Source organism: Canis aureus, chromosome 7, assembly GCF_053574225.1.
Source record: "Canis aureus isolate CA01 chromosome 7, VMU_Caureus_v.1.0, whole genome shotgun sequence".
Lineage (NCBI taxonomy): Eukaryota > Metazoa > Chordata > Mammalia > Carnivora > Canidae > Canis > Canis aureus.
Window position 1 is genome coordinate 23419332 of NC_135617.1, and position 26502 is coordinate 23445833.

The window sequence follows — 26502 nt, forward strand, 5'->3', positions numbered from 1 at the left end:
GTGGTTGCTCATGGAGGTTTATTAACTTGTAGACAGTCGGCTAAATAGGAGCTAAAAGGTGGATCCTGGGCCACGTTCCTGCCCAGGGGCTGATGTCCATATCACCAACACTGTTAGGTTCATGGCATAGCCAGTTTCTTTTTGATTCACTTTAAGTCTCGGAGGCATGAATCTTGAGCAGAACATCTTTCTGTAAGGGAACTGAACCTCACCTGTGGCTCACGGCCACTTGTAGTTTCTAGTTCACTTACTCTTCAGGTTTTGAGTAGTACAGCCAAAGTTTGTTATAGTCCTAGATGTGGGATCTGAGTCACTGAGACCGTGGCTATGATTTTTCTCTTTCAAATGGTTGAAAGAACACTTGATTTCCCTTGAGAGTAAAAGAATGAGAGTATTCACAGCACCTTCCTTGCCTGGGGGAAAAGTAAAAGCAATCAGTAATTTTCACAGTTAATATAGTAGGATTCTAAGAAGTGCAAACTTGTTTTTCTCACCATTGTTGAAAATACCCTGCTCATGTTTCTTAATTACTTCAGTGAGTACAGTTATATCTGTACGTTAGGGACACTGGTAGCTGGACCTGTTCTCTTGAGAGTCAGTATTCATTCAGTTGGATGGCCTAAGCTGCAAGAACTTAAAAGATGAGCTTTAAATGACAAAACATTAAAATGGTCACCCTTTGAACTATGTATACAGTTCTTCTATTTCCATCATCTTAGCTCCCTTTCATATACATGGGACCAAGGGTAACACTGAGCAGCCTTACACTTTGTGTTCAGGTCCAGAATCTTTCACTGTGCATCTATACAGTGTATAGATACTAGGATGTCCAGGCTGTGCACTGCACAGTTCCCAGAGGGACAACTCAAATCCATAGTCTATGCGGATGGAGCCCTAGAGTTGTGCAGTGACCCAGAGCAACTGCACAACTTTTCATAGCAACTCTGAAAGAAACCAAAGACCCCATGACCCTGATGTAAGGTGCTAATGAGTACAAGTAGCATTAAATCCCAGGGGTCACAAACCCAAATGCCTCCAGAGGCCTGGCAAATAATATAAATAAATACAGCAGCCTGTGTATAAGATACTAGGAAGTGGTGGGGTAAGCACCTGCTGCACGGAAAGGCATCCAAATCCAACATAAAAAACAAATATGCAAACAAGTCACAGGGGTCAGAAAGGTTCACCAGATCCAGTCCCTTATTAAACGACATCTGCTGTTAACCCTGCAGAGCAAGAGAGTGGCCAGCTTAGTGAAGACTGCATAAGCAATCAATGTTTTCTCATTAATATTCTCTTTTATGTACCCACATAAAGGGCTCCAGTACCACTCCTCACATCTCTAGGAATTAGATTACTAGAAAGATCACAATACCAGAGGCAAAAGGACAAATTGGTTGTAGATAATGTAATTGGGGCTGGTGTAGGGAGGGAAACTTACGTAACAAGTACTATCGAAAGGCCAAGGAGGATCCCTGGGTGGCGCAGCGGTTTGGCGCCTGCCTTTGGCCCAGGGCACGATCCTGGAGACCCGGGATCGAATCCCACGTCAGGCTCCCAGTGCATGGAGCCTGCTTCTCCCTCTGCCTGTGTCTCTGCCTCTCTCTCTCTCTCTCTCTATGACTATCATTAAAAAAAAAAAAAAAAAAAGGGCCAAGGAATGGCAGCTATGATGTGATTCTGAGCTGGATTTTCCTCATCTACATCAGTGGGTGAATATTTAACCCATCGTTAGATGAGATGATAAACATAGAAATTCTCAGCATGATCTCTATCCCATAGTAGGCATTCATCAAAGATAAGACCCTTTCTTCTCTGGATGGGCAGCAAGAATAACTTTGTAATTTACTCCAACTCTGGAATTCCCTAGAAATATTTGGAAAACTTCCAATTATCCAGAATGGTCTTGGGGAGAGGCTGGATTTTATAGTTTATTTATTATCTATATCTGTTTGAGAGCTATTTCATTTATAAGTTTTTTACCAATTTTCAAAAGAAAAGGTTATATTAAAATGTATTTACAAGTGAAAATCATATGTTATGTAATTTAGTCTCTCTTCAGTGACTTCTGGCCCCATCTCAAAACTTTGTGGACTATGTGCCCTGGCCTGCCCCTAGTTAGCTTTGGGATCCTGATTTAGTCATTTTACCCACCCCCAATCTAAGCCCCAGTTTCTACCCCTAGAAACACCTAAAACTCTGAAATCCTTGAATTATTTATCATAATACAATACCAAGGCAGTAAAATTTAAAGAAAACCAGGATATAAATGCATATGGCATAACTGAAAGTTTCTTTAGATCAAATCCCTAAAAATCACTTATTTCCTTGACATTACCGACTCTATTTTTTTTTTTTTTTAAGATTTACTTATTTGAGAGAGAGAAAGAGTGTGGATAAAGGGGCAGAGGGAAAGAATCTCAAGCAGACTCCCTGCTGAGCCCAGAGCCCAACCCAGGGGCTTGATTTCAAGAAGCTGAGATCATGACCTGAGCTGAAATCAAAAGTCTGATGCTCGGGATCCCTGGGTGGCGCAGCGGTTTAGCGCCTGCCTTTGGCCCAGGGCGCGATCCTGGAGACCCGGGATCGAGTCCCACGTCGGGCTCCCGGTGCATGGAGCCTGCTTCTCTCTCTGCCTCTCTCTCTCTCTCTCTCTCTCTCTCTCTGTGTGACTATCATAAATAAATTTAAAAAAAAATAAAAAAAAAGTCTGATGCTCAACTGACTGAGCCACCCAGGCGCCCCGGCATTAGGAACTCTTTAAAGCAAGAGGCACATTGTATAGACGTCACACAAAAATTTGCTATTTGGCTTTTTGATTATGTTCCAACTAAGTGGGAATTTGCTAGGTGTTGATTTTCTTTCTTCCTAGTCATGTAAAATGATTGCTGTTTCTTCATTATCTACATTTCCAAACCATTAAAACCTGAAGCCTTCAGATACAATTATATTTTTTCCTTCCTATAAAACATGAACTCATATTGTCAGTAACCCAGCTTGTAGGTATCTTGCTGATGTGGCATGCAAGCCAGCCACAGTGGTACTTTCCTTTGTGGTCTGTAATTGTTTCTGAGGCCTCCTTCCAAGACCCCACTCCCTCTGCTCAGAGCACCCTCCTGTGGCCCCAAGTGCTAAGCATTGTTTTTGTCTCCTTGTGTGTGCACTGAAATGTCCTTGCAGGTCTACAGTCATTGTCCCACTTAGCTCAGTGAATGACTTTAGAATTTGAATTAAGTCGTATATAAGCAAACATCCCAAACATTACCTTGGAAAGTAGCTGCTTAAAACTAATCGGCATTTGGTTTATATGATGTAAGAAAAAAAACATTTGATTAGCTCCTTAGAAATTTTTGAACCTCATCATTATCCTGTCACCAAGTTCAAATTATCTTCTGGTTTGTCCCAGCCTTGTTCACACTTGGCCCACTTCTACACCTCTAGCTAGCCAGCCTCTGTGCTCCTCAGGGGACCCTCATGGCTGAGTCCAAAAACTCTTTCTTGGACTGTGAAACTTCCAGATACATACTGGTGCCGCTCCCACTCCCTAAGTTGATTAGTTTAGGCCAAACCCAGCTCTGGTATCTAGTTATCCAATTGTGCAGTTCTATCCCAAAATCCTGACTTCTATGGGCAATGCTATAACTGGCAAATTAGAGCCACTACAGTGCCCACTATAACCTCTAAACTAAAAGGGAAAGAAACAAATATAGAGGCCTCCTTCTGGAAGTCAAGGAGTAATTGAAATGTCTTGCTCTTTTTTTTTTTTTTTTATCTTTTTTAGTTTTTTTTTCTAAAATAGAATGACAGTCCCTAGAGTTTATATAACTTGAGTGTTGGCTCCCTATTGAAAAACACACCCAAGAATGTGTATCAGCAAAAAGCAAGACATAAGGCATTGTAACTTAGTACTTTAGTTAAATAATAAAACAGATCATTTAATTTATAATTAGTAAGTGTATTTTGTGCTAAGAGATGAAGAGAAAGTGTTCGATGTGCCAAGCATTGCAAGGCCGTTACTCCACTGCTCATTAGTATTAAAGTTGGCTCAACAAACACCTCCTTAGCTGTAGTCATGGAGACCATTTTGGGCTAGATGCCAACCATGCTGGAAGTGGCATCACAATCCTGAAGTTCAGTTCAGTCTTGCGGTGTGTTGAGTACAGAGGGCAGGAATGGGGTGTGCTTCCTTAGAAGTTATGGAGCCCACAGTGGGTTTGCCTATTAGCCCCCATCCTTATGGGGCTGCTTGGCTCCCTCCCAGAATGCCAGAGGAAGAGCAGCTGTTAAGAGGTTATTGCCAAGGTCTATTATCAAAAAGTCAAAAGATAACAAGTATTGGCGAGGGTGTGGAGAAAGGGGATCCCTTGTGCACTGTTGGTAGGAATGTAAATCAGTACAGCCACTCTGGAAAATAGGATGGAGGTTCCTCAGACAATTAAAAATAGAACTGCCAGGCGATCCAGCAGTACCACTTTTTGGATATATATCTGAAAGAAATATCACTATCTCGAAGAGGTACCTGCACTCCTGTGTTCATTGCAGCATTATTCACAATAGGCAAGGTGTGAAAACAACTTGTCTATTGACAGATAACTAGATAAAGAAAAGATGCTGTGTGTGTGTGAATATTATTCAGTCTTAAAAAGGAAAGAAATCCTGCTGTTGGCGGCAACATGAGTAAACCTGGAGGACATTATGCTAAGTGCAAGCCAGACATAGAAAGACAAATACTGCAGGATCTCACTCTGTGTGGCATCTAAAAAAAAGCCAAATGATAGTAACAGAGAGTAAATGGTGGTTATTAGAAGCTTCGGGGAGGGTGTGGGGCAAAAGTGGAAATAGGTACAAAGGTACCTATTCAAAAGGTACAAATTTCCAGTTCTAAGATGAGTAAGTTCTGGAAACCTAAGGTACAGCATAGAGACTGTAGTTAATAATAATATATCATTGTATTTCCTAAAAGAATAGATCTCAGTTGTTCTCACCCCAAACACACACACACAAACGCACACACACACAAATGAGAACCATGGGAGGTGTTAGATATGTAAGTTAGTTTGATTGTGGTGATCATTTCACAAAACATCACATTGTAAACCTTAATTATATATAATTTTTATTTGTGAAAATTAAATAAATATTTTAAGAACAAGGGAGGAAGGGACACCTGGGTGGCTCAGCGGTTAAGCGTCTGCCTTCGGCCCAGGGCATGATCCTGGAGACCCAGGATCGAGTCCCACGTCAGGCTCCCTGCATGGAGCCTGCTTCTCCCTCTGCCTGTCTCTGCTTCTCTCTTTCTTTCTCTCTCTCTCTCTCTCTGTCCCTCATGAATAAATAAATAAAATCTTTAAAAAAATAAAAATAAAAACAAGGGAGGAAAAAATAAGATTATTGCCAAAGCTCTACCACCTTTCTTTGGGTTTACTAACCATGGTCTTTCACCTTCTAGAGAAGGAGAAAGTTTCATGCAGAAAAGAGCTTATTGGGTAGGGGTAAGTATGCCCCTTCAGGTGGACCATATGCTCTCTTAGGTATAAATATATTTCAAGCTTTGGCTCACTTTCTATCTCTGTCTTATGCTTTCTATTTCACTTCTCTCTCTCAACATTTTAGGGCAGATCTCATTTTTTTCAGTGCTAAACAAAAAGGAAAACTGACCCAGAAGGATTCTGAAGCAAAGGCATTTGTTGTTAAGACTTAACCACAGGGTGCAATAAAGAATGTTCTTGTAGTAGTACTGCCAAGCACAGAGACCGATGAGGAAATTATGGAATCTCCTTGACTGAAGGTTTTTAGAGGAGATGAAAGCTGCTAATGTCTCTGGGATGGCTTAGGTCCAGTCTTTTAAAGAAGCAATAAGATAGTCATGATTATCTTTGGACAGTAGTTTTGGTGTGCAATACTACAGAAAGTACTTAAACCTGGCACACAGCTTGCCAACAATGTTCTTAGCCTGAGTGTAACTTTGGGGGAGGTGAGAATTGATGGGAAACAGTAATTGAGTTATTTGGGGAGTGCATGACCAAGATAAAAAGAACGAAACACCCACCCCAGAGCACAGAGCCAACCCTCTGGCCTCACCCCATTCACCACCTAGACAAAACTGACGAAGATTAATAGGCAAAATTGTAGATTTAAGGAGCAGTAGCCTCATTCCCATCATGAGTTGCTGGGAAAACCAGTCTGAACCTTGGCACTAATTTCATATAAGATCTTAACCAAACCAGTCAGCCTCTTTGGGCTTCTGTTTCCTCACCCATTTATTTTCTTTTTTTAAAAGATTTTATTTATTTATTCATGAGAGACACACACAGAAAGGCAGAGACATAGGCAGAGGGAGAAGCAGGCTCCCTGCAGGGAGCCCTGATACGGAACTCGATCCCAGGACCCCAGAATCACGACCTGAGCCAAAGGCAGATGCCCAACCGCTGAGCCACTCAGGAGTCCCCTCACTCATTTTTTCATTCATTCAACAAATACAAATTTCTTTCATTCAACAAATCAAGGCCCTGCTATTTGCCAGGGCGCACTGCTCTAGCTATTGGATGAACTTAGGGAACAACTGAGTTTATATTCCACTGAGGGAAAGGGAGGAGAGACAATATAAATACAATATGTACTTAGATGCGATTGAGAATAAAACAGAAGGGGGTTGAGAAATGTCAGGGCTCTGCAATTTTATTTTATTTTTTTAATTAATAAATTTTATTTATTTATTCATGAGAGACACAGAGAGAGAGGCAGAGACACAGGCAGAGGGAGAAGCAGGCTCCATGCAGGGAGCCCGATGTGGGACTCGATCCCAGGACTCCAGAATCACGCCCTGGGCTGAAGGCAGGTGCTAAACCGCTGCTGGGCCACCCAGGGATCCCTGCAGTTTTAAATACAGTGGTCAACATTGATATTGTAATAGTGTGTGGTGACAGATGGCAGCTACACTTGTAAACATAGAATAATGTACAAACTTGTTGACAGTGTTGTACACCTGAAACTAATGTATCATTTTGTGTCAACTATACTCAATAAGGAGATAGGTAGATAGATGGATAGAAAGAAAGGATGGTTAAAAAGGACCTTTTTAAGGGGATAACTTTGAGTAGAGACTTGAAGGAGGTGAGGGAGCCAGACATGCTGACATCTGGGTGGCCTAGGCAGAAGGAATAGCAAGGAAGGCCTCTGAGGCTAAAATGGCCTTGTCATGATGGACACACAGTAACAGAATGAGCCAGTGGTAGGATAGGAGGGGAGGCATGTCAGGTAACAGGGCCAGTCTGTGCACCTTTAATTTATTTTTTTTATTTTATTTTTCTGTGCACCTTTTAAATACATTACTTTTTCTTGGAATGAGCTGAGAGGCCTTTTGGAAAGTTTCACAGATCATTTTGATTGGTATAGGAAAGTAGATTGAAAGAGGGACACCTGGGTGGCTCATTTGGCTGAGCATCTGCCTTCAGCTCAGATCATGATCCCAGGGTCCTGGGATCGAGCCTGCGTTGGCTCCCTGCTCAGCAAGGAGCTTGCTTCTCCCTCTCCCTCTGCCTGCCACTCCCCCTATTTGTTTCCTTTCTCTCCTCTCCTTCCTTCTTTCTCTCTCTCTTTCTCTCTCTGTCTCTCTCTCTTTCTCTCTGTCAGATGAATAAAATCTCTTTTAAGAAGAAAGAGAAGGGCAGCCCGGGTGGCTCAGCGGTTTAGCACTGCCTTAAGCCCAGCCCGGGGCCTGATCCTGGAGACCTGGGATCCAGTCCCATGTCGGGCTCCCTGCATGGAGCCTGCTTCTCTCTCTCTCTCTCTCTCTCTCTCTCTCTCTGTCTCTCTCTCTCTCTCTCCCTCTCTCTCTCATAAATAAATAAAAATTTATAAAATAAAAAGAAATAAAAAATAGATTGAAAGAGAGGGCAAAGGCAAAAGCAAAGGAAACACTTAAGATGCTAAGGCAGCAGCAACCCAGGCATGATAGAATGGCCTAGATCAGAGTGATAGCAGTAGAGTGATGATCAGTGTCAGATTCTGGTGATATTTTTAAATGAAGCTTACAAGATTTCCTTATATAATGGATATAGGATGGAAGAAGAGAAAGAGAGCAATTAAAGAGAACTCCAAGGTTTAGGGTCTGAGCTATTGGAAGAATGGGGTTGCCATTAACTGGGATTGGTGAAGATGGGGAGAAGTAGGTTTTAAGTGGTAAGAAGGGGATTAGGAGTTCTATTTCATACACATTAAGTCTGAGACGTGTGTTAAAGTAGAGATATCTAGTACACAGTAGGATATGCATGGTTGGAATTCATGAGACAAGTTCAGCCTGGAGATAGAAGTTTTAATACTGCAGTATTGGGGATATTAAAAGCCATGAGACAAAATACCATCACCAAGGGAGTAAGTGTAGATAGGAAGAGGAAAAAAGAGGCCCTAGGTTCGGATCTTGGGGCTTTTTAGAATTAAGAAGTCAGAGAGATAAAGAAGAGTCAATGGGGGTAGACCAAGAAGAAAAAGCCATTGAGATAGAGGGAAAAGCAGGAATATATAGTGTACTGGAAGCCAGGTAAAGAAAGCATTTCAAGGAAGACAGAGTAATCAACTGTGTCAAATGATGCCAATAGACCGCTAAGATGAAGTTTGGAAGCCATTTGTGATTTCATTGAGCACTTTTAGGGGAGCAGTGAGATCAAAAACCAATGTGACTGTGTTCTAAAGAGAATGAAAAGAAAATGTGAAAACGCTAAGGTAGTCTACATTTTTTAGGCTAGATTTCTAATTAAAGGAAGTAGAAAAATGGGCCAGCAGCTGGAGGGAAATAGTGTTAAAAGTTTAATTTGCTTTTTTTAAGTGGGAAGAAATTCCAGCATGTTTGCTCTCTGTGGTAAAGATGATCAGTATCCACCCACATCCAGTTTTCCTCTCTTCTCTGGACACAAAGGAAGACCAAATTTACAGTCAAGCATACTATGTAACTAGCTATAGCCAAAGAAATACGAGTGGAAGTCGTGGGTCACTTCTGGTCTGAAACAGTTAAAAGTAGGGATGAGTTCTTCATGTTTATTCCCATTTAACTGGTGTCAAAGAACTCCAAGTATTCTGAGATGTTGGAACTGTAGCCCAGCTCCCTGAGTCACTGCTGGAGAAGAGCCATGGGAGTCAAATCAGACTCTGACATGAATGGGAAATAAACCTTTATGTTAAGCCATTAAGAGTTGGTGTTTGTTTCCTCAGCACAGCCTAGCCCATCCTAAGACTTGGGCTGATGGGAATGTTGCCAAAGAGAGAGAAAACTTGATAATAAAGGATACGGAAGACCAATTGCTAAACAAATGCTCTTAGGTACTTGAAAGAGGATGGGATCTACTGAGCAAGTGGGCAGACTCGACTTAACACATCCTTATATGAAAATGATGTTTGAGGTCTGACCCTGTACCGTAAGTTCATAGCCCTTGAACTTTGTAGGTTCCTACCACAGAGAGAGAATAAATCCTACTGGTCAGAAAGAGAGGAGAGATGTTTGGATTAGGGAAAGGCCACAGAGATGGGAAGCAAACCAGTCAGGAAAGGAAAGAACCATAGGATTTCACAAGAGGAGCGAGCTTCCTTCTCCTACTCATCTTTGTGAATTCTTCCTGCCTTCAGAAATGGTCTTACAGGGGGCAGCTGAGTGGCTCAGTCAATTGAGCATCTGCCTTTGGCTCAGGTCATGATCCCAGGGGCCTGGGATGGAGCCCCACATCAGACTCCCTGCTCAGCAGGAAGCCTGCTTCTCCCTCTGCCTCTCCCCCTGCCGTGCGCTCTCTTTCTCTATCTCTCTTTCTCTCTCAAACAAATGAATAAAATACTAAAAAAAAAAAATGGTCTTACAAGAGTTTGCAGGAGATGACAGTTAAAGAGCTGTAGTAGAACCACTGGGCTGTTTGATAACCTGGAATACAAGCGAGTCATAGAAGATTTAGATTATTGCTCTCTCACCATTTCCAAAGATTTTAGGATTTTGAAAAATGTATTTGCATTTAATGACCTCAATATCAGTGTGAATTTGTAGGGAGTAGCAATACTGGTTACCGGCTTGACTTGCAGGGCTGCCATTCGGATTAATGAAATGTGATCTGTTAGACTTCTTGGAAGGATGGTGCTATTATAAACAGGAGGTGTTATTATTCCCATAAAAGGAAAGCATAGTCTTCTCTGATGAAATGGCTCTTACCTCAGAATCCTCATTAAAAGCTGTGGTGCAATTTTCCAGGTTGCATTAGTGAGACTTGGCAGCAGATGAAAAAAAAGCAAATAAATAATAAGTCAAAATATTCCAGGTAACTACTTGCTGGCAAGTAAGAAGTTTTCAAGTCCTAGAATCATGCTGATAATTTTGAAATGCCTAAAGGCAGAACTTATTTATAGTAACATAAAGGTGACTTCCAGCCCTGAAATCTGGGCCTCAGTCTCAAATGGGGGTGTAATAAAGCAAAGCCAAGGAAAGAAGAGCTAATACTATTGTGATTCCACCTCCAAAGGCTGCTCAATGGTGCTGATACAGAGGGAGGGAAATCTGGTGTGAAAATAGCCACAGCAATAGCTAATTTTAAAACTGAAATGCATAAGCTGTTTCCAAACCTCTTACATTTTTTTAAATCCTGAGGCCAGTGAGTCCTATTTAAAGAAACTTAGCAGAAATGCGCTCCTATTTTGGCATAGTAGAAGGAGTTGAGTTGACAAAAACTAAGACATATCTAAAAATTATTTTTAAGTGACCTGATTTCAAAGCCAGTTTAAGGATTCTTTTCACTATATCTATTTATCCCTAGATCATATGAGATGACCTCAGTAGTTAACATTTTTAAATGGATTTAAACAAAGCCTTTGACAGCAAAGTTGTTTGCATTACATTTTATAAAATTAGTTACTGCCTCATCTGTTCATTTTAAACCTCTTCCGTATAAAGAAATTAAATGTCCCTTACATTTCTTCCTTTCTCCTATTATGGAGTCTCTTAGCTATTTCAATTAAAATTAATAATAGCTTTAAAGACAAAGTTCAGAGCTGTAAAGTTCGTCACTTGGTTAGTAATCATAACTATTATTTTGTCATATTTAATCATAGAACCTGGGCCTTTAACAGGGTACTTAATTAAACTTTTAATTCATGATAAGAAGTTAAATAGCACTGGGGAGAGTTTTTAAAAAATTATTTCCACTTCCCATCCAGATTACAAAAAAAAAAAAAAATAGTGTGCTAGAGAAACATAATGGCCGTCAGCCAAGGGTATTGTAGGTCATGCCAACATGAACTGGCAGCAAGCCATTGTCCAATTAGCATGGCTTCATCGTTGCAGAGTAATCACTCTCAAGTAGATGGTTGAGTCACTCATGATGTAGTGGTACTTCACTTGAGCCAGTTCTTCTTAGAATAGGTTTCTTGTTCACTGTTATTACCTGCCCTGCTTTGCCAATAAAAGCACAGGACCATTTAGGCTGAAAGCCGAACGGAAGAGAAACATCGATTATGTATCTTGTTTCTCTTTGCTTCCTGAAAACTGAGATTGCAATTAAACAGTGAAATCATGGTGTGTTTTTTAAATGAGTTACAAGAAAATACAGTTTCCACACCAAAATACTCAGAGTTGGAATCCAAGAGTCAGTTTTTATTCTGTCTTTTCTTTGGCAGCTTTAACACTTGGCACAAATTTAAGGATATCAGTAAAGTTACCTAATAATCTTAATGGATTCACATTCCATTCAAAAACTTGGAATGTCACCAAACTGCTTCAGGCTTCAGCTCTATTGTTGGGGTGTCCATGACATTTCTGTTGGGTGTACAGTTATACAAGCAGACAGCTTTTGAAAGAGACCCTTCTTATGGTGAGAACACCTGGATTCTTGGTTGGACAAGCTATAAACCAGGAAATTGATTCAGGAATTTCTTAATAAAATGGATCATATCCAGACATTGGAGTGGTGTGTGGTTGTCAGTAGAAAAGGCTGCTCTTAGAAGCACAAAGAAAGTAAAATAAAATTGTTGGCAGTAATCAGTTAAATACCTTATGTTTCTATTCTTGTTTATTTTGGTTTTTAACCAACTCACAGGCTAGATCAAAGGTTGCGTTGTTTTTGCTTTCAAGAGTGGAGCAATTAAATAATGGCACTTTTGGTTTCCTGATATCTCAGAAGTGTTCTTTTTCCTATTAACTTGGTGCATATAGTAAAAATTTATCACTTTGCCATAGACTCCTAAAATATGTTGACAGTCTCTCTACCCGACATTGGCACCAACTCCAAGCTAGCTGATGATTCAGTGAGCTTTACCGTCTGAGATGGACTTCTATGTGCAGCCTGGCAAAGACTGTGTGTGAAAAAGTTAATGCATTCAGCACCCTGGGTGGGATGGAGCCAGGCCTCCAATGTGAGCACATTTTTTGACTGACTGGCAGCAAAAAGAAATACCGGCAGCTGTTTCCAAGCAAGCCAAAAAGTTGGCCCAGGGGTAAAAAAAAAAAAAAAAAAAAAACCTGGGATTTAGCCAACAAAAGATTCCTGTGTTTAGAAGAAAATCAAAAGAAGGCTACAGAAGGTCACAATTACAGCTGAAGGAGCGACTATCTCATTTTGTCTTTTGCTCTACAAAGGAATGTATTAAATATCCTAGAGACTCATTTTTTTCTGATTCTTTACTTCTCTGAGTCTTCATTTTTGCTGTTGCTTTCTTTTTTAATTCTTTATTTTCAAAAGCTGCTGACAGATTCTTCTTCCTAAAGACAATATAGAGATGATACCATTCGTGAAGGTGGTCCCGGCAACCAGAACAGAGTAGAGCAGAGCAGGTTTTTGAAAGCAGCAGCCACACACGTGTATGCTGAGCCATGTTGAGTGACGTGGGTTGGAATGGAATTATGTGTGTGAGTCACTTCAGAGATCTGTCCGGAGAGGCTTTCTGATGCCTGACAACTGACCTATTATTCTTGTTTTTTATTAGTTACAAAAAGAGAAGGGTAGGGAAAAACAGAAAAATTACTAAAAGGCCAGGAAAATGTGTGCTAAAAGAACTCTCAAGGGTCCTGCCACATAAAGAGGGCTTCTTCCTTCCCAGTAGACACCTCAGACTGTGGGAATCTAACTTCTCCCTAGAGAAGCTGTAGTAGCCCAAGAATTGAACTGTGTGCCCTGTAATAGGAAGGTGGAAAGACTAGGAATGTAGAACTTCAGGAGTTAGGGTAAGAACCTCATAGTTTGTGGAAATTAGTAGGATACTGAAAGATATTTGAAGCACACCTTTTGAAACTCTGGAAGTTTTTTGAGTGACTTAAATCCATCAGATTTACAAGATGTTCATAGGGAGAAATGTGATGACCTTTCAAAGTTCTGTTTAACAAAGTATCTTCATGCCTCTGTTTAAGGCAGTTACAGTAAATGTTGACCAGATGTTCTCACTCACAGAATAGAAGAAATAGTATCCTCCCTACATCTGAGGGTTTTCAGCTGTATTAAAGGAGAATTGTATAATAGTGTAAGATGCAAGGCACTGGAAAAAGGTACAAAAAAAAAAAAACAGAATTACTTCAGAAGAGATGGGGTGTATATGTGTGATGTGTTTAAAGCAGGTATTCAAAAGGACAAGGTGGCTTCACTAAAGCAGTTCATAGAAGCAGAAGGGTGGAACACATAACTCTTTCATAGGTCACTTCTTTAGAGGATTAACTTAAAAACATAAGGCAAGATCATTTCCTTCAAAGAGCTTGCAATATAGTTGAAGGATCAAGATAAAACCAATGAAATCAAAGCTGAACAACTCAAGAGCATTTGTTGTAGCTGCCAAGTTGTGTTGGCCATTGGCCATTGTTTGTAATGTGGGAAAGGACAGGATTTTCCTTTCATCTCCTCCATGAAGTTTAGACCACCTAAACCCAGCACCAACAGGACCGATAGGACTTTTTTAGGGAACACGTGGGGAGGGATCCTCCAGGAGAGGACACTGGCATAGCCAAGGCCCAAAATGAAGCATTCACAGGACATTAAGGAGCCAGCTTTGATTAGCACAAATGGCAGACTTGGGGAAATAGTTCAAATTACGGAGCCTCAGTGTCCATCGAAAGATGAATGGATCAAGAAGATGTGGTTTATGTATACAATGGAATATTACTCAGCCATTAGAAATGACAAATACCCACCATTTGCTTCAACGTGGATGGAACTGGAGGGTATTATGCTGAGTGAAGTAAGTCAGTCGGAGAAGGACAAACATTGTATGGTCTCATTCATTTGCGGAATATAAATAATAGTGAAAGGGAATATAAGGGAAGGGAGAAGAAATGTGCGGGAAATATCAGAAAGGGAGACAGAACATAAAGACTCCTAACTCAAAACTCAAAAAAAAAAAAAAAAAAAGACTCCTAACTCTGGGGAACGAACTAAGAGTGGTGGAAGGGGAGAAGGGCGGGGAGTGGGGGTGAATGGGTGACGGGCACTGAGGGGGGCACCTGACGGGATGAGCACTGGGTGTTATTCTGTATGTTGGCAAATTGAACACCAATAAAAAATAAATTTATTATTAAAAAAAATACGGTCAGATTACATGGGACCTTACTATGAAAGAACAAAATTGAGACAAAAGAATTTAATTTCAGTCAGATAAGCAAGAGAAATTCACTGAAATGTGAGCCAAGAAATAAGGTGATGAAAAATAGTTTAAGGAATATCTGTTTAGCAATGGAATGGTTAATGGATGGAATGACAAACTATTCCTGACAGAGGGTACCCCTAGGAGACTCACCCTGATCCTAGCATGAGCTGAGAAAGGTCTGTACGCTGGTTAAAGGGCAGAGAGAATGATAACACCTTCCACAGATCCCAGAAAATTCGCTGTGACAACACACAGGTGGGGAAAAAGGCCATGGAACCTTGATCTGTATCTATGGTGCTTTATATATACCCAAGACACTGAGTACAGATCTGAAGAGACAAATATTAGGAATGCTGGCATGTAGGTGATGGCTGAAATCACCAGGACGTGATGTTCCTCAGAAAAGAGAAGATAAAAAGGGGGCAGGCAGGGACTGAGGTGGACTCCAACACTTAGACCTCTATTGCTGATTCCTCTACTAAGAATGAGGTTTACTCAGAATCACTGGCTTTAACTTTCCTTTCAGTAATTTGGGAAATATTTCATCTCCAGCAGTTTATCTCACTGCAGATGCATGAAGAGGTGCTCCCGAAATCACCTTTTAAGGGAGTATGCCTCCCAAATGATACTCTGAGCATCAAGTCTTACTTAGCACACCTGCATACAAGGACCCACAAGGATATATCAAATTTCTAGAGCACTAAGTCCCTGCTTCAGGGTTATTTATAATCTGGTATCACATGTTTTTAAACGCCAGGAACAGATTCGGGAAAGGTGATCACGTAGGGTTAAAACCATGGTGGTGAGTGTTTGATGGACATTTTTGTAGTACAAAGCAACACACAGACACACCAGGTAACACCACACACACACTGACTGCACATCTACACGGGCAGGGATCAATCTGAGCATCACTACTGGTGGGCCAACCAAGTATCAGATGTCTTCTGCTGCACACATTCATAAAATACACATCATCCCCAATGTATATGCATAGCTTGACCTCAAAGCCTTTTATAGAATAGCTTCCAGTTAGAGGAAAATCAAGGATTAGAGAAATAGGCTTAACAACACCATGAAGGTAGCAACAGGTCAAATCAAGGGGGTGGGACGTTTTACAGAACAAATGGCCCAATTTCTTCAATAAGTCAGTGTCATAAAAATGGGACTATGCTAAATTAAACAAGATTTAACAGATTTAAAAACCAGATGCAGTATATGGTCCTGGAGTGGTTACTGGTTTGGACAACCAGTTTTGTAACTTTTGGGAGGAAATTGGAGAAATTCAAATGTAGTCTAGGTAAGTAGATGAAGTTTTCTTAAAATGGAAAGGTGGTGATAACTGGAAAAGGCAGACTGGGGAATGATACACCCAGTATGATCTTGTTTGGTTAAAAAACACGAGAGAGAGAGAGTGTGTGTGTGTAAAAAGCCATAGGGACATGTGCTAAAATGTTAACAGTGGTGACCTGTGAGTGGTAGAATGTGATGTATTTTGTTTTGCTTGTCTGCATTTTCCAATTCCCTACAGCGTGCATTATTACATTTTTGTAGTAATAAAAGGATTATTTGAACAGTTCAGTGGATAGAAGGAAAGGAACGAAGGAAGACCTAATGAAGGATGGAGCATAGCATTGGAAGAATAAAACTTCAAATATGACTTTATATATGATTTCAGAGGTTCTGTGGGCCTCACTGGTTTTCTCCCTAAAAGTACCAGTGCTGCCCTCATGCTTTCTGGTCCCTTCTGTCCAGTTCAGGGATCTGCATTCCCCTTAGAAACTAACGTCCTTAAATCAGGCTGATCAGACTGGTATCTACGGTGTCATTGGTTAAGTGAAAATCAAACCAACAAGCAATAAAGGGAATAGGTTGCTTCTAATTCCTTCTTATTAAAAGTTTAGGACCTTTCTTCATATTTAAGTTTACCTTGGTCATTGAAACTTAGAGATGCCCTTGCCTTCCTGTATGTTTTCTAGAGTGACACCTCTGGAAATCACTACTGTTATTTTAGATGGAAACATCTCAGGTATTTTCCAAGTCTCTAACCCTAAGGCATTCCCAGATAGAGAAGAAAAGTCTCACCCTGAGACCCCTAACTCTGGGAAACGAACAAGGGGTAGTGGAAAGGGAGGTGGGGGGGGGTTGGGGTGACTGGGTGACAGGCATTGAGAGGGGCATTGACGGGATGAGCACTGGGTGTTATGCTAGATGTTAGCAAATTGAACTCCAATAAAAAAAATATACAAAAAAAAAGTCTCACCCTTCCCTCAAATCTGATGCAGCTATGAAGGATGGAGAGGATGCGAAGAGTTATCTCTCCTTTCCTGTCAGCCTGGTGTTCAAGTACTGAAACTGAATAAAAGGAGCATCCTTTCATAGATATTTTCCAACATACATAAATATCTCTAAAGGTCTGCTTTGGGAAGTCACTCAATAACCTTAGTATTTACGTTAGGCAAATCTTTGACAAAGATGTGTCAGAATGTTCAGTAATAAGGACATGTTTTTATTTTAATCAGATGGATGGTGACATTTTACAAAACTAACAGTAAAAGGCTTCTTTCACCTTTAACTGGGCTTTATTAAAAGAAGACACAACGAAGTCACCCCCTGATCCTGAAAAGCCTAGACCCCCGGGATCCCCTGGAACTTACTCGGCTTTCATTCCTTTCCACATTTCCCCTGCATCAGTTCATGGGAGCCCTGCAATAATAAGGTGATTCCCCTTCATCATGCCCAAAATCTGGAATAAGACAACTGACACGTGTATGATTGAAATTTCAGAAGAGTGAGTCAGAATAGAAAGTGATGCTCGAATGGATCTGCACCTGTAAGGCTCATGCTGGCATTTAAAACAACTTTTACCTAATAGGCAAACTAATACCTACTTTGTGGCCAACAGAGCACTGGTTCTTCCTTGCTTCCTCCTCAGGGACCTCCAGAAATGTCTCTTCTTTTAAGTTTTTTTTTAAGTGATTTTTTTCTTAAATCAACTTCAGTTTGTTTACATGGGAGGTCTATAGTATTTAATTCTTCTAACACTCATGTACTTACTGGTCAGCTCAGGGTACCATAAGAAAATACCTCGGATTGGATAGCTTAAACAAAAATGTATTTTCTCACAGTTCTGGAGGCTTGAGGCTCGTAGGCAGCCACCTTCTTGCTGTATCCTCATATGGCCTTTCCTCTGTACACGGAGAGCACTGGTATCTCTTCTCCTTATAAGGAGACCAGTCCTATGAGATTAAGGCCTCACCTTATGGCATCATTTAACTTTAATTACCTCCTTAAAGACCCCATCTCTAAGTACAGCCACATGAGGGATTAGGGCTTCAAACTATGGATTTGGTGGGGGATGTAATTCAGTCTATAACAATGCACTAAAAAAAGATGGATTTGTACAAATACAGAACAACACATGTGCAACATTATGCACATATGTACAACCACATAACCATGTATGATGCAGTCATAAGAAAGAAAAAAAGAAGAGCTCCATGCACTGATATGGAATAATTTCCAGGATATATTTTAGAAGGCAAAAATAAGATGCAGAAGAGCACATACACTATATATGGTATGCTCCCTTGTGTGCAAGGAAAAAGGGAAAATAAGAATATATATTTATAATATATAAAAGTATATGTATAACTCATAAACACATACACACATTTTCAGACTTTATAAAAAAGAAACAGAAAAGATAAAGAATTATGAAAAAAGAGTGACCTATAGAACGGGGGTAAAAAGAGAGTGAAAAGTTTGAGATGGGGATCCCTGGGTGGCGCAGCGGTTTGGCGCCTGCCTTTGGCCCAGGTCGCGATCCTGGAGACCCGGGATCGAATCCCACGTCGGGCTCCCGGTGCATGGAGCCTGCTTCTCCCTCTGCCTGTGTCTCTGCCTCTCTTTCTCTCTGTGACTGTCATAAACAAATAAAAAAAATTAAAAAAAAAAAAAAGTTTGAGATGAGAGACTCTCTGAATATATCTTTTTACTTGAGGTTGACTTTTGAACCATTTAAATGTTTTACATAGTCAAAAGGTTTAAATTTAGGCAAAAGGACAAGAAGCAGCAAACCTAAAAATTTAAAACAAATAGAAAAAATGAACTCACTGTGTTTTAAATTCGTTGGTTAACCACACAGAATAAAAGGATAAATTAGATTAAGTTTTGCATTTGGTCCTATGACTAGACAGCCTCAGTGGGACATTCTTCAAGACAGCTAGCCTGAATTTTCCAAAAATGTCAGTGTCATGAAAGTCAAAATGATGAGGGATTATCCTAGGTAAATGCAATACGTGACCTTTGATTAGCTCCCAGATTGGAAAAAAAAATCTGTAAATGACATCCTTGGAGCAATTTAGAAACCCTGAAGATAGACTACCTGTATGTTAGTTTACAATGTTATATCAACATTACTTTTCTTGGGTAGGAAAATGGTATTTTTGTTATATAGACTGTTCTTATTCTCAAGAGATATATGCTGAAGTATTCAGAAGTGAAATGTCATGATTTATTTTCAAATGGTTCTGAAAAGAAATGTATATGTGTGTGTGTATACACATTGATAGAATAGAGAGTGTACACATTTAGCAAAATTGAACAGTTGGTGGCTCTAGATTAATGGTATAAATGTACATCTCTTGCTTTTTTTCCCTATAGATTGAAATCTCCAAGTTAAAAAATTCAGGGCAAACAAATAATCAATGTGGATTGATTCTGCAATGAAAGTGCTCCATTCATTCAGGAAGCATGCATTGAGCACCTACTCTGTACCAAGCCCTGGTCTAAGTGTTGGGGATATAGCAAGGGATAGGACAGAGTCAATTGGAGTTCTTCTGGGCCTGTCTTTTAGTGGGGAAAACAAAAAAGAAAACAAGATAAGTCTAGATTGTGGTTAAGTGCTGGAAGCAAAATAAACAGGGTGATATGATGAATAGCCATCAAGGGAGAGGCAGTGTTTGGTAGGGCAGCCAGGGAAGGCTTCTCCAAGAAGGGGGCCTTTGAGCTGAGACCTGAGTGGCCAGAAGGAGCTGTTCATCCATTCAACAGATTTGTATTGAGCACTTACTGTGTACAGATCAGCCCTCTACCTTCACAAAGGTATGTTCCCTTCAGGGTTTATAAACAGTAGGACAGTGTAAGTTGGTGATCAGTGTTACAGGGGAAAATAAAGCAGGGAAGGGAATAATGAGGACGGGAGTTGAAATCTTAGATACAGTAGTTCAGGAAGGTCTCACCAAGCAGGAAATACACAGAGATCAGAGTGAGAGTAGAGTTGGGAGGAGACAGTTCATCATGGCACCTGATGGGCCGCTTAGTGACTGGCTTTGACTCAGAGAAATGGGAATCTTTTGGAGGATTCTGGCTAGAAGTGATGTAATCCAGCTTATGTTTCTAAAGGATGCCTCTGGTTGGTGGGTTGGAGAACGAGCTGCACAGGGACCGGGGCAGAAGCAGGGTTACTAGTTATGCATCTCCTACGATAACCCAAGCAAGAGGTGGTTTGTACAAGAACATAGCAGGGAGGGAATGCAAAGGTTTGGATTCTGACTCTGTTTTGAGGCAGAACTGCCAAAGTTCCCACCAACTGACTAGAAGTGGGATATGAGAGAAAGAAAAGGATCCAAGATGACTGAGCTTTTTGGCCACAAAACCAGAAGGATAGGAGTTGCCTTGAACTGAGGTGCGAAGGCAAGTCTACCCAAGGAGCAGATTTAAGAGAGGCAACAAGGGTTTGGGTGGGTGGATGGCAAGATCAAGGGATGTTCAGCAGTCAGGTGGAACGAAGAGGCAAAAACCTAAAAATCTATTGGGAATCTCACAGCAAGCTTGTGCAAGGATAATTAGGCTTGCCTTGTGTAAGTCTTTTTATAGAATGTTTTTATTTACAATTAAACCTACTGGCGAGTGAACTCTGTGAGCTCAGATGAAAAGGTGTCTATATAAAAAATAGTGAAAGGGAATAAAGGGGAAAGGAGAAAAAATGAGTGGGAAATATCAGAGAGGGAGACAGAACATGAGAGACTCCTAACTCTGGGAAACGAACAAGGGGTGGTAGAAAGGGAGGTGGGCGGGGGGTGGGGGTGACTGGGTGATGGGCACTGAGGGGGGCACTTGATGGAATGAGAACTGTTGTGCTATATGTTGGCAAATTGAACTCCAATAAAAAAATATATATATATAAAAAAAGAAAGAAAAGGTGTCTAGCTCCCACATGGAGCTGCTGTAGAGGGCCTCCCTGGTTCTGGGTGCTGAATGGAAGTTTCGGTGGGAAAGGAGGAATTCGTGCTGAAGATATGGCCCTATTCACAGTGACATGTGAGGCCGCGTTGGTGGGAGCGGCCCTACAAGGTTCAGCTGGAGTGTAACAGTGGTTCCCAGACATTTTTGGCCAATGACCCCTTTGACATGTGACCAGATTCCACAGGCTGTCTTTCAGTTTGAACCCAAATTTCCCTTCCTTCTATGCCCCACGCCTGCATCCATCAGGGACACACATTCTAAGCATATTTCGTTCCTCAAGAGCAGGCTCTGGCAGCTTTGAAACTATTCATTCGCATTCCATTGCCTCTTCTGCTCTCCCGCCAAGATTCCGACAGAGGCTGCTCTTAAAATAATGAAGCCTTATTTATTCAGATTCTTCCTCCCCCAGGAAGATGCTGAGAGCTTTTCATGAGAATTCTTGAAAAATTGCTGAGGTTCTGTGGACTTCAGAAAGTGTACTTAAAATGGGGCCCTCCGTAGACACTTGTTGGTGGAGATGGTAGGCCTTGAACCCACTCTGCCTGGAGGACCCTCTCTCTGCAGCTGTAGTACATTCTACCCACTGTGGTCCAGCACAAGAGGACACTCCAGGAGACCATCCTTTCTAGCTAACACCAGAAGCAGAGGGGAGGTGGATTCGCCCTCTCCCTCTCATTCTTCAGACCTTTTCTTCCCATCTCCTTGGATTTATTTCAAAAGTCATGTTAGTGAAATAAACCAGCCACAAAGACAAATACTGTATGAGTCCACATATATGGTGTATCTAAAGTAGTCAGATTCACAGAAACGGAAATAGATTGGTGGTTACCAGGGCCTGGGGGGTAAGGGGAGGAAGAGGGGGTTGTTTAATGGTTACGGAGTTTCAGATTTTCAAGATAAAAAGTCCGGAGATCTGTTCCACAACAGTGTGAATATACTTCACACTACAGAACTATACATTTAAAAATGACCATGATGGTAAATTTTAAGGTACATGGTTTTTACCACAGCTTTTTTAAAGCTACTTTAGCAGCATTATTTCCATGGAAAGAAAAATACACAAGTTCTAAAACTTGAATGCCTTAGGACATAGCAAACAGGCAGAGTCTGTTACCCCATGGGGTAAAGTTTTTATGTTATGACCATAGATGTTTCTATTACCACCTCCGCATGATTCTACAGGATGCACATACATATGGTGTGTGTGCCTATATATCTATGTGTAAAAACTCCAGCATTTTGTAGACATTTTTAAGTTCCTTTAAAGGCTCATCTGCACAAGGGACCTGATGTAATTTTGTCTTTTAAAGAAAGACCAAGGATGGAGTGCCTGGGTGGCTCAGTCAGTTAAGTGTCTGCCTTTGGCCTTGGTCATGATCCCAGGGTCCGGGGGTCAAGCCCCACTCCTCATCAGGGAGCCTGCTTCTCCCTCTGCCTGCTGTACCCCATTTGTGTGTGCACTCTCATGCGCGCTCTCTCTCTGTCAAATAAATAAATAAAATCTTTAAAAAATAATAAAAAAAAATAAAGAAAGACCAAGGAGCAATATGACATACTCAGGCTCACATAACCGATTACTGGAAAATCCAGGATACCTAGTCCCAGAATCACTCTTTTTCTTTATCTCAGGCAACTCCTGCTCTGGCCAGGAGTAGTTATTTAAGAGCTTGGATTTCAGTAGGTAGCAAGATGAGTAGAGAGAGTAGCCTCTTGGAAGCACACCAACCAGTTTAGTGCTGGGTAAGTTCCTAAAACCCTGAACCTAGCTCCCGGGGATAGTAGGATGGGAGTGAGTACCTGGTACATGGCACAGGGGTCTTCCATTCATGGTCATCATCACCATTCATGATAAGAAAAGGCTTCAGAGTCACCCTTAAGATACCCAGCATGCCCACTGGGTAGTCCTCTGCTAGGCTTAATGTCAAGCAGCAGTCTAGGGCAGCTCTACTTGGCACAAATTTCTATTTCAGCTCCTACTGTTACTTACTTCAAATACAATTGCCTCTTGGTCCAAAACCAGCCTCTTTTATGCTTCATACACACTTGTGGGCCCCTTTTCTAACCAGGTATTGAATTGTATAATTCCCTGGGTCCTATAGAGTCTGGCCCCTGTGGGTTCCTCAGTCTGTATTAGAAGGTTATTTTTGGATCTTAGGATTTACTTCAATCCTTTTTGGGGAAAAAAAAATGTATGATATTATTTGAAATTGTAACTTGCTTTGAGTTAAAGATTTCTGAAAGAGCATGATCATCTTAGCATCCAAGGCTTTCTTCCTGTTCTGTCTTAATAGAACTTAGAGGGGCAGGCTCTGTACCAGCATGGCCATCTGTGATCAAAGGCCAGTGTCAGGAGAAGGTCCCTCCACTGCCAGCTCCACAATAGGAAGCCCTAGTTCAATTGTTCATCTCAACTTTGTGTCTAGAATTTGAGTTAGAATCATTAATGAGATAGCAAGGTCACAGACCTGGGAAAACTGTCCAAAAAATTCCAACCCAGATTTGAGTCCTAAGCACTAGCACAGGAAACAGATGGCTACACAGGAGCTAGGATGGGTGATCTCCAGGAACCTAGTTGGCCCCATCATTGCATGAGCATCTCTTTTGCTTTGGCCTCAGGTTGCTGGTACAGAGCTGTGTTCTCTCCTAAGTTCTGACCATTCTTGATAAAATAGAGATATCTACCGTAAGTATCAACCATGAGTAAATCACAGTACTGACTTCCATGTTTTAGAGTTACGTCATTTCACTGCTTTCATTGCCTTGTGTCCTCCATCTCTTCTACCTGTGGTCAGATCATCTGGTTTCTTTTCCTCTCATTAGCAAAGATTTCAGGATTACCTGGTTCAGTACTAAACCCTGTCCAAGAGATTATTGAGGAGGAAAGGCTTCGGGCTATTTTCTCCTGCCATTTTCAAGGTGTATAGAATGGCAGGGTGTGTACGACTTTCATGATATTATTAAGTGGCTGTTATTTTGTCAAGCGCAGGAAAATACAAGATGAGGCATGCTGCTATCCATTCAAACAAAATTGTAGGCCCATGTGATTGACTACACTTGCTCCCCTGGCAGGTCTAAATAGAAGGAGCTTACTTGTTCAGTGAGGGAAAGTCATGCCTGGAAATGATGCCTGTATAAATGTCTTGAAACTCAGTCTGCTAAGTCTGCATTTGTTTAATTTCAAGGTTCTGTAACTATACAGTTGAATTTTTGTTGAATAGGTATGATGGCCTTTGAAAACTAACACACTTAGGAAATCACTGACTTCTTTATTTTTGTTAATACTGCTTTCCATTACATTCTATCAAGACTCCCTGTGTTCCCTGTAAATTGTACATGATCTCAGCAGACTGGTTGGACTAGGCCAGCATTCCAAACTAAAGTAGGTTGAAGGATATGTCATTCATAGACTCACAGGAGACTTGGGGAAGTTCAAGAAAGCTGTTTGTTTTGCCAACTCCATATATCTTGCCAGTGGTATCCAGAGTAAATGAAAATACTATCAACCTTGTCTTTCTTCCTTGTCAATTTTTGTATCAAGTGTTTAAGGAATACTAAGAATCATAACTCTTAATTATTGTGGAGAAATGGTAAGGAGTGTCAAGGATTACAGGTTAGAAAATAAGGCATGTTAGAAATCATCTAGTCCAATCTCCCATCCAGTTTGGAATGCTTTTATTAAAATGATAGAGGTAGCTCTCCAGCCTCTGCTGGAACACTTCCAGCAATGGGGAGCTCACCACCACTCCAGAGCTGCCTCCATTTTGTCATCAGTGATTACTAGAAAATCCTTCCTCACTTTTAGCAGATATCTACATCCCTTACAGTTTTATTTGTGATCTTATTTATACCCTCTGGAATGAAAGAGAACAAATTTCATCTCTTCTTCTCGTAATAGCCCATTAGCTCTCTAAAGGCAGCTCTTATGTGGGCCCTGTAAATCTTGCTTTCTCTGGATTTAACAGCTTGGTTCCGTATATCACATGGATTCAGTGCTCATCATGATCCTTGTTGCTCTTAACATACAGCACTAAATGCTAGAGTCTCGATGTGATCTGAAGGGTAAAGTTATTACCCTGTCCCTGCATTATGCATCTCTTGCTGTAGCCCAGGATTGCATTAAGTTTCCTGGCATCTGTGTCACTGTACTGACTCACCTTGTTAAGCCAGCACTTTAACATCCTGTCCTTTTAAAGTTCACTTTTTTAATCCCCATAGAGAATTTAATTTCTATTTTTGTTAAAGTGAATCTTTACTCCATAATATTAGTCTGTGGTCATTGTTTGGAATCTTGATTGTCTTTCCTGAAGTATCTGAGCGGCTTGCCACTCACATCTTTTCCTAGTCAGGTATAGAACTTAAACAGCAGAGCAGACAACAGAAGCCTGGGTCACGTCACCAAACACTTTCCTTCAGGTTGACGTTGACATTGATCCATCATCCAGCTACTGGTCATTTAATTTTACTATCTTCCAGACCCCATTTTTTTTTTCATATTATTCAAAGAGTGGCCTAAGAGATATCAGCTGCCTTGCTGAAATCCTGGGATGCTATTTCTACCGCATTCTCTGAGCAGTAATCCTATCAAAACCAGAAATGAAGTTATTTTGGCATGACTTGTTCCTAATGAAGCTTGAATCATCTGCCACTTTCCTGTCTAGGTTCTGAGTGGGTGATGGTTTGCCAAGCCCAGAAAGATCAAGTATACAGTTTAAATGGAAGTGCTGTTCAGAGGCTTATTAGTTTTACTCTCGAGGAGTATCAAAACTTTCAGAGAGCAGGTAGAAAGATTTAAGAGTGCCACATGCACATCTGAATTGAATGACAGTGAAAATACCAGGGAAAAGACTCCTCTATTATGTGTATACAATTGTAAAAATGAAAAGAAAACCATAGGGCGTCTGGCTGACCCAGTCAGTGGAGCATGCTGTTCTTGATCTCAGGGTTGTGAGTTTGAGCCCCGTGTTGGGTATAGGGATTACTCAAAAACAAAATCTTCAAAAAAAAAAAGAAAATAAAACCAAAAAAACAATAATGTAACTACAATTCTTGGGGAAATGGCTGATAAGATTGATATATGATTTAAAAGCAGAAATGGAGGCAGGATGTTAGAAAAACAAAAACTTTGAGTTCCTGAGCCTATAGTGCTACAAATCTCTATTAAAGAGAGATCCTGTTGAGTGGAAAGGGAGTAGGGAGGCAACCCCATCCAGGCTAGGAGTCAAGGGCAGGGTTTCTAAGGAGAAATATGTCTCCTTAGCACATCCCATGTCTTGATCATGGGATGGGTTTGTAAATCCCACAGAATGAAACACAGATTAAAAACACACACCGGGATCCCTGGGTGGCGCAGCGGTTTGGCGCCTGCCTTTGGCCCAGGGCGCGATCCTGGAGACCCGGGATCAAATCCCACATCAGGCTCCCGGTGCATGGAGCCTGCTTCTCCCTCTGCCTGTGTCTCTGCCTCTCTCTCTCTCTCTCTCTCTCTGTGACTATCATAAATTAAAAAAAAAAAAAAAAAAAAACACACACCAAGAAGTACTCGCTTCAGCAGCGCATACCCGAAAACTGGAACGTACAGAGAAGATTAGTATGGCCCTGTGTAAGGACAACACATAAATTCCTACAGTGTACCATATCAAACACACACACTCGCCAAGAAGA

The 26502-nt window shown here is 41.0% G+C and overlaps 1 protein-coding gene and 1 pseudogene across 5 annotated transcripts in view; both read left to right on the forward strand.

The window, feature by feature from the left end:
• BACH2 (BACH transcriptional regulator 2) overlaps positions 1-26502 on the forward strand; it is a 359196-nt gene that overhangs the window by 280489 nt on the left and 52205 nt on the right. The gene's annotated exons all lie outside the window — the stretch shown is intronic.
• On the forward strand, positions 26381-26481 carry LOC144317925 (U6 spliceosomal RNA; annotated as a pseudogene).